The 9,382-nt window shown below is 35.8% G+C and overlaps 1 long non-coding RNA gene across 1 annotated transcript; it reads left to right on the forward strand.

Annotated features, from left to right (window-relative positions):
- Positions 1 to 5,310: 5,310 nt before the first annotated feature.
- On the forward strand, positions 5,311 to 7,337 carry LOC148693079 (uncharacterized). Its single transcript, XR_015953536.1, has 2 exons — positions 5,311 to 5,464; positions 6,679 to 7,337. It is a non-coding gene; the product is annotated as an uncharacterized LOC148693079 (long non-coding RNA).
- The last annotated feature ends 2,045 nt before the right edge of the window (positions 7,338 to 9,382 follow it).

The following is a 9,382-nucleotide window of genomic DNA, read 5'->3' on the forward strand; positions in this document are numbered from 1 at the left end:
TTAAATATATAATATAAAATCTACTCATCATCCTTCCAGGTTGAATGTGATGGTGGTTGTATCGGAGACTGGTTAGCCGTCTGATGGAGGGGATTCAGCAATTGTTGAAAATGCAAGAACTATGACGCGAGGGACTCCGAAGAGATCTGGACCTATGGAAACTTATTTGTTTGCCATGTTTAACGAAACCCGAAAGGGTTTTGCAGAAACTGAACGACATTTTGGTCTATTCTCTCCTAATAAGCAACCCAATGCGGAATTAGCTTCAATGATCAGAAGAGAAAAGATGTAACTAGTGGGTTAATTGTTTTCAAGTGCAGTAGTATAATGTATCTGTCAATTTTCTTTTATGTCTTTCTACATATTTAAATTACATTTGCTAATTTTACATGATTCAACGTTTTTAAGAGTTGTGTGCTTCTAACATGCACAATCTGATATGGAATTATAAGTTGTTTTCTTCTGTTTTTGAATCAAAGATTTTCTTGCATTTTTCAAGCTCTAACATTCGTCGTAGGGCTTTTCTTACAGTGGAACAATTAGTCTAAGCAGGCAATTATTCTTCAGCGAAATGTTGATTATCATCGAGAAAATTTTCTATACAAGAACAATCAGCCTAGGTACCCTTTTTTTATTTTTGAAACACTGCTTTTAACTGAAAAAATTATTTTAGCTGAATATAAGTCAAAATTAGAGAGCTACAGGAAAGAAGGTATGGTATATAGGTGCGAAACGAAGATATTGGGGGTGGTTGTTTGAGCTGCTACTTCCGTCCATAATTCTCACAATATCAGAAGAAATAAAACATTAATATTAGTTTCCTCCCTTATCATTAGAACTTAATTACTGTAAAAACCATGTTTACCCAAAGAGAAAATATTATTAAAACCACTAATAAAATAAAGTATCTATAAAATATTATTGTTGTTTGAAACATTCCATGCTACTTAAAGGTCTGAAAGAATGTAAGGCCAAATTAACCTCAAGAAACTACAAGTTAACAATTATATGCTATTTGTAAATCTAATAAGAATGATTTTTTTTTCTGATGCTTTTTGCAAAGCTACAAGTTTCTGGCGAATAAGCTATGGCTGGGGCATGTCTCATTGCCAAACTTGAGACAGCAATTGAACACGGTAAATTGTTACATACAACTAACGAAATATCAACTTGTACATTTTATGCTTCGTTCCCAAAAGAACAACGCAGTAATTCCGTAAAATGGGAGATAAAGGGAGGTTAATGATCTCATTTGTAAAAGAAAACCATGCCATGTTTCAAATTCAGTACGTGTTGTATTAGTGGTTTTAAGAAAGATATGACAGAAGAACATAATTTAATACTTGTTTTTAGTGGCGAAGCCAGGATTTGTCGAGGGGAGGGGCGAAATTCAAAAGAGTGCAAGGTTCAATCGAAGCGGTTGCTTTCACATTGGAAAGTACAAAGTTTTGAGTCAATATTCACGGCAGAAAATAGTCTCTCCACCAAAGCGGTTGTAAGCAATAATATCAAAGCCAATGTAAGAAGCTTAAATTGGCTAGGATTAGATCCTAAAAAATGTTAGGCGTTAGTCAAACAACAAACTGAGACCTAGCAACTAGGTGCCTAGGTGAGATCTAGGCAGGAGCCTAGATGGATTTAAATTATCGTAAAATAAGCATTAAACAATATTTACGTTGGTTTTAAAATGTAGTACAATATTTATAAATAATGTGAGAGTTTAAGATAAATACGGTATGAGTCTTAAAAGAGAAAATAAAAATACATACAAGAATAAAAAAAAATAAAATAAAAAAAAAGAGAAATGGGTTAATAAATCACAAAAAAAAAAAAAAAAAACAACACTTGGGGTACTCTCTAGTGAGTACCCATTATACTGAACTCGTGAAGTGTCCCAATAAAAGCAGTCCACCTATCATATCTAAAATCTCCCAAAACACTTACTACCTTTTTTACCAAACACTCATCATCTTCCTCATCCCAACTTCTATTTTTCAATCGGTTCCAACCCTCTTCCTGACAACCGCAACCCCAATCTTCTCTGGCGAAACCATCTTCTCCCTCCCCTCTGCTATGGCTCTTCATCACCACACCCTAAATAAAACAAAGAACCAATATCCTTCATTTGCCATGAATTCTCACTAACCAAACACCCCATTCAAACCTTTTACCCACCAAATACCGGTGGGGAACACGGCAAAGCCATGGGAAATCTGGGCCAACCTTATCCCTCCAACCCCTCTCCTCTGTCTTCGTCATTCCTCTGCAAATCCAACCAAACTATCGCCCTTCCTCTGCATGTTTAACCAAGACAGTGCACCGGCCATAACCAAATTTTACAGGTGTCATGAATTCCAACGAAAGCGGAGGGGCTGAGCAAGCGCTCCTAGGTGTGTTTTCCGGCGAGGGGAGGGCGGCCGCCACTCCTCGCCCTCACGTAGCTTCGCCACTGCTTGTTTTTACTAGTGGTTTTGTTTTGTGGGTTGTTGATTAGGAAGGACAACATAAGTTGACTACAAAAGATGACCTAAAGATTTCAAATGAGAGGAAGAAAAAATGCTTCAAGGTGCGTAAAATTCCATCTTTCAAACTTTATTTGCCTTCTGAATACTATAAAGCATAAATTTAATTCGTTGTTCAACAATGTTATGTACTTTCAAAGTTGAACTAAACACAAGATTTCTACAAACTAAACTCTAAAAATTAGTTTCTAGACTTATCTATGTCAGGCGAATGATGGAGAAACGTTTATCACACTAGTACAAAAACATACTTGCGCGACACAGCAAATTGCGTCGCACAAAGTATGTTTGCTTAACGGTGACAACAAAACGTCACACAAAGACATTTTGCGCAACGGAACTTTGTGCGACGAAGATAGACGTTGCACAAAATAGCTTCAGGCGATGAAGGAACACCTTCGTTGCGCAAAACAGTTTTGCACGACGCGGTACATGCGTCGCGTTAGTTTCCGCCTTGCGCTAGTTTTTGGCGCTAAACAAAGACTTTAACCGCTTTTTTCTCAACATTGCCCGATGAAGGTGTGTATTCGTTGCGCAAAGCTATTTTGCACAACGAATGCACACCTTCATCGCCCAAAACAGTTTTATGTAAATATTTTAAATTGATGATCGAATTAGTTCATTGTATTCGTATAGGATCAAGGAGTGTAGCTGTGAAAAATCATCAAAATCGAAGTTAAAATAACCGTTAAATCATGATTTTTCGTGTATAACTGTCGAAAATTTTTGTCCCTTTACTTGATCTCAGAATGTTTTTTATTTCTTTCCGATTTTTGGTGTATGCGATCTCGAAGAGTATACAAAAGTTTGACGGTTCGATCGTTGAAACTAGTTTCGTAGAAGGCCTACCCCATCAAGTTCAATGGTATATATATTTATTAAGTAACTTTAAATTTATTTATTTTGTTATAAGACTTAAGAAATTGAATGGTATATATATTTATTAAGTAGCTTTAAATTTATTATTGTAGTTCGAATCGGGTTTTTGTTAGAAAAATATATTATTGTGTTTTTTGTAAAAAAAAAATTGAATTTGAAAGGAGTAAAGTCACATTTACAGTAAATTTTATAATAATTTTTTTTTTTAAAATATAACTTGCACGACGCATCAACTAATGCGTTACGCAAAGACTGTTTGCGCGACGCCCCAACCAATGCGTGACGCAAAGGGTGTTTCCGCGACAAACAAACTACATCGCGTAAAGGGATTTTGTGGTCCGCTTGTGTAAATATTTTAAATTGATGATCGAATTAGTTCATTGTATTCATATAGCATTAAGGAGTGTAGCTGTAAAAAATCATCAAAATCGGAGTTAAAATAATCGTTAAATCGTGATTTTTCGTTTATAACTGTCGAAAAGTTTTGTCCCGTTACTTGATATCTGAATGTTTGTTTTTTGCAATTTTTGGCGTATGCGATCTCGAAGCATATACAGAAAAATTTGACAGTTGGATCATTGAAATTAGTTTCGTAGAATGCGTATCCCATCAAAATAATAGATTAACTAACACTTAAGAGTTTATTTATACTTTCATTAAGTATAACATAATATTTTGTAGTATCCACTAATGTAAATATTTTAAATTGAAGATCGAGGTCATTCATTGTGTTCATATAGGGTTAAGCAGTGTAGCTACATCAAAATCGGAGATAAAATAACCGTGAAATCGTGATTTTTCGTTTATAACAGTCGAAAAGTTTTGTCTTATTACTTGATCTATGAATGTTTGTTTATTGCGATTTTTGGCGTATATGATCTCGAAGTATATACAAACATGTTTGATGGTTGGATCGTTGAAATTAGTTTCGTAGAATGCGTTTCCCATCAAAACAATAGATTCACTAACACTTAAGAGTTTATTTATACTTTCATTAAGTATAACATAAGATTTTGTAGTATCCACTCGTGTAAATATTTTAAATTGAAGATCGAGTTCATTCATTGTATTCATATAGGGTCAAGGAGTGTAGCTGTAAAAAATCATCAAAATTGGAGTTAAAATAACCGTTAAATCGTGATTTTTCGTTTATAACCGTCGAAAACTTTGTCCCCGTTACTTGATCTCTGAATGTTTGTTTTTTTTGCGATTTTTGGTGTATGCGATCTCGAAGTTATACAAACAAGTTTGATGGTTCATTCGTTGAAACTAGTTTTGTAGAATGTGTATCCCATTAAGTTCAATGATATATATATATATAATTTTTTTTTTTATTAAGTAGCTTTAAATTTATTTATTTTGTTATAACACTTACGAAATTGAATGGTATATATATTTATTAAGTAGCTTAAATTTATTATTGTAGCTTGGATCGGATTTTTGTTAGAAAAATATGTTATTGTGTTTTATGTAAAAAAAAATGAATTTGAAAGGAGTAAAGACACATTTTTAGTAAATTTTATAATAATTTTTTTCTGAAAAAAGAAGGTATAACTTGCACGACGTCACAATGGGGTTATTGCGCAAACATACTTTGCGCGACGCAACAACCAATGTGTTACGCAAAGATTGTTTGCACGACGCACCAACCAATATGTCATGCAAAGGGTGTTTGCGCAATGAACAAACTGCGTTGCGTAAAGGGTTTTTGTGGTCCACTTGTGTATATAATAAAAAATAAAAAAAAATTTATTTTTAAATACGTCTTGCACGAAGCCACTATAGAGTCATCGCGCATGCTTTGCGCGACGTCATAGTGTATATATGCATCGTGCAATGTGTTAAAATTTTGGCGGTTAAAGTTGAAAATTTTGGGCAGTTTTTTTAAAATTTTCTGATTGGTGAAAAAGGGCGCGTTTTGTTTTGTATAACCCTAGGCTGGGTGTTCTCATTCTTCGACCACTCCAGTTAAGTCCTCCCTTAGACCTCACTTCTCCTTGCGCCTCCCCAGTATATCCGATCTCTCTCCTCTCCCTGACCACATCCTCCTCGATCTCTTCCTGGTATTCTCTCTACCCTCCTCTATTTCTTCCTTCATTCATTATTTTCACCTTACATGACCGATTGGTAATTTGGTATTCTTGTTCTTGATTTTACCGCGAAAGTAACTTTCTTTTGGGTCTCAAATGGATTGTTTGCTTTTTTGTGGACATGGGCAGGCTTGATTTGGTGAGATATGAATTGGGTTTGTCTAAATTTTTGAAATTTTTATGTCAATCGACGTGGGTTGAAGGAATTGCTGATTCGCATGATTTTGGGATTTCAAGGACTTCTACCTCGTTTGGATTTTGGGTTTGTTTCGTTATAGTATATGTACGTTGTCATCCTGCATACAATTACTGAATTATTTCTTTTAAAGACAATTTATCTGTCTAATCTTTTATGGTAAAGAATGTTGAATATGTGTTAGCTTCCTGAAACTTGGAGTGCTTCCAGAAACTAGGCTTTTAGATGAATCATCATTTCGCTTTCAGACGACCTTTACTGAAAAGTGTGATGTTTATTGATGAAGGGAATGGTTTCGTGTTAGTATTCTTTTGATAGTAGACCTTGTCCCTCATTTTAGATGAATTATGGTACGAATTTGTTTATCTAATTAAGATTCGTCGTCATGGAAAGTCTAAATTATTTGTGTAAGGGGCGACATAATTTACCAGCATCTATTCTTCTGGCCGTGTGCCTGCACCTACGGTATTCATCAACGTCCTCATCCACCCTGGTCATCTAAGAACTTTTTAAGTGTTGGTGTGGTCCTCTAAAAAGTGCTAACTATGGGAAAATACAACAAAATACAAAGTAAGCTATGAAATATCTGAGTACTGCACCTTTTAATCCACACCCTTATGAGCTCAACCGCCCTTGGGAAGATATCACTTATAAAGGTTGAACATTTGATTCATGTGCTTAGTTCTCTTTTGTTCTTTTTTTGTTTCTTCTTTTGAAATGTAGTCCCTAATTTCATTTGGAAATGTTTCATGTTTGTTAAATTCCATTAATTTCCAATTTTGAAACTAATCTGTTATTTATTCTCAAATGATTACTTTAGGAGCTGCTTTCAATGAGAGGAAAGACTTCTGTTATTTCATGATTGTCATCCTTACCATAATTTTTAACATGCCTTTGTATTTGTTTATTACAAGTGTTCTCATTGTGACAGAATTAGTCATTGTTAATAATCTGTATATTGCCTTTGTTTCCTATATTTTCTCTGCAACAGATTGGAGTCTAAGTGAGAAACGGCTCATTTCTTACGTTTTATCACATGGCAGCTCATTCAGAAAGGATCGTCTAGAGATTTTAAGGGTATCTGATTATGATAATCCCATTGGCAGCTCATTGGAGTCTATATGATAATCCCATTGGCTTTGGCAGCTCATTCAAGTCTGTGTATTGCCTTTGGTTTGGTTCATCAACTACTAATCACCGTCAAATGCTCTATGCATAATAGCTAGTATATATTTGTATTTCTTAGTATATGTGTGTGGATGTACATAAGGGCATGTCATCGCCCTGACTAAGGAAGTGGAAACCCTAAAAGGTAAGATTGCGGCCCAAGAAGCAGCCCTGGATGCTCGGGAAGCCCAGATTGCAGCCAAAGAAGCAGTTCGGAAAGCCCAGATTGCAACCCAGTTATCAGCCCAGGATGAGAAGATGAGTATGATCTTACGGGCATATAGATGTCTGGCCTTCAAATCTCGATGCCAACACTTGATGTTGCTCCACCTTCGTCCTCTTAGCCACTTCACCCAGTCGATACCCAGTAGCCTGATGCATCAAACCTAGACGATTACTTGTAGTTTTTTCTTTTATGTTCGGACATCTTGTATGTACATTTTCATATAATTTATAATTAAATATTGTTTCTTGGTTTATTAATTATTGTTTAGAATTTAATTAGAATATTTATTAAAAATTAAAAAAAAAAAAAAGAAAAAAAAGGGTTTGCATGACGAATAAGTAACCTGCGTCCTGCAAAGACACTTTGTGCAACGCATGTCTCTACGTTGCGCAAAACTCTTTGCGCGACGGATAACCTATGTCGCGCAGACCTTGTTTTCACTGCCTTAACGTGACGATTGGCGCTCGACAAAGGTTTCGTTGGGTTAATTTTCAGGCAACATTTTTTGACTTTGCACGACGAAGGTACTTGCATCGCGCAAACTGTTTGTTTTTTTGTACTAGTGTCAATATCAATCCTTACCTTTTTCCTATGTCCTCCAAGCACTGCACCCACTCACTATTTTTTTTTCCAGTGCTAGCCCCTGCACTGTGGAGAGACAAGTGAGCAATGTGGCCCAAATTTATGTACAAGAAAAAGTCATGAGGTGGTTGTGGTGGCACTACGATACATGACGAACGTGATCTGGCATTTGCAAAGCCAAAATCCCATGAATGATTTTTGGAGCATTTCCTCTGGTGACACCAAATCGTTGCCGCACCTTTCGGTGCATAGATTTGTTGGTCCATGGATGTGAAACCCTTTCTCCTCCTCCCATACCCTATTGTTATATAATTAGACACTTACCCCCTCTAGGAATCAGAATATCTTCGGACTATTGGAGCAGACAAGCGTGATTTCCCAACTCTCGCCTTACCTTATTTTTACTGTGTGTTTCTAGTCTAGGGTTGTCTTTTTCTTTGCGGGGAGGAGGAGGTGGAGGTGGCTTGATGATAATCAGATCGCGTTTGATATGGAGGATTATATTATACTCCATAAGTGACAATGTTTATGTTCAATTAGGGAAGAACATGGATGCAATATAGCTAACTGCTAAGATAATTTAGATTTCATGTGCAATCAAAGAAGAATGTAGATGAGAGATTCTAACTGGGAAATATTAGGCTATTCTTAAGAGGTTGATGCCTAAAACTTATTTGTTAATCCCCTTAAAAATGGTTAAACACCGACCTGTTTTAAGTAGCACGCCCCATATTGCAACATTTTAAAAACTGATTAGGGATAAAATCTAATTTGTATTGAATGTGTCTCCAAAAATAGGAGATAGGAATGATTTTATATAACTCCAATAAGTTGGTATTCCTCTTCACTTGTAAGTGAGAGGTCTTAGTTTCGATTCTCGTCAAAGGAAAATTTGAACCATATTATTGCTAACTCATTGTGAGGCTAAGCCCACCCCCTCCCCCTCAGCATAGATAAAATTGTTTGTTAAAAAAAAAAAAAGCTCTTAGCTATTAAAGCCTATTTTTCTTATTTTTTAGGCTAACCACAATTTAACGTACACACTTTGTATACTACGACATCCGATTTTTTTTACTGCTTATATACATAATTAGTTAACCCTTCCAAATAGCCCATAAAATGAGTCATCAAAAGGCCTAAGCCCATATAGCTTGGGCCTGACAAAATGATGTTCAATGGTCTCTACCCAAGTAGTTGTGGCCCATGATCCAAAGGACCCAAAAACCAGTCAATCATGCTATCCTTACCTTTCAACCAACCCTATCGTTTCCGCTTCTGCATCATTATATAATCTCAGTCCCTTACCTTAATGCCTACAACTCCAATTTTTTTTTTTTTTTTTTTTAAGGGTAATGGCATTGATTGCTATCAATGTGTTGCAGCTCTCAAGGGTGAAACTTTAATCGAATGAATATAGATCAATTGATAGACATTTTTATTGAGGAAGAGAATCCATGATGAATGCTTTTTTCGTTTGTTATATGCTGACTAGATGCGTACTCGAGCGATTGATGGACGGGGAAATTGCGTGAATGACGAGACCAGTCTAACCTAAAGTAAAGGCTCTTCCCTCTTATATAGGTGAACTTGGTTCGTTCCATTCTTCGGGAGAAGAAGGATCCACTAGGAATGAATAGAAAGATTGGAGTAGCCTCTTCATTAGCCGGAAGGCATTTGTCCCCACCGAAGAACGAACAAAAAAAAGGTTATTGTTTAGGTA

Source organism: Pyrus communis, chromosome 11, assembly GCF_041283825.1.
Source record: "Pyrus communis isolate YQ-2024b chromosome 11, ASM4128382v1, whole genome shotgun sequence".
Lineage (NCBI taxonomy): Eukaryota > Viridiplantae > Streptophyta > Magnoliopsida > Rosales > Rosaceae > Pyrus > Pyrus communis.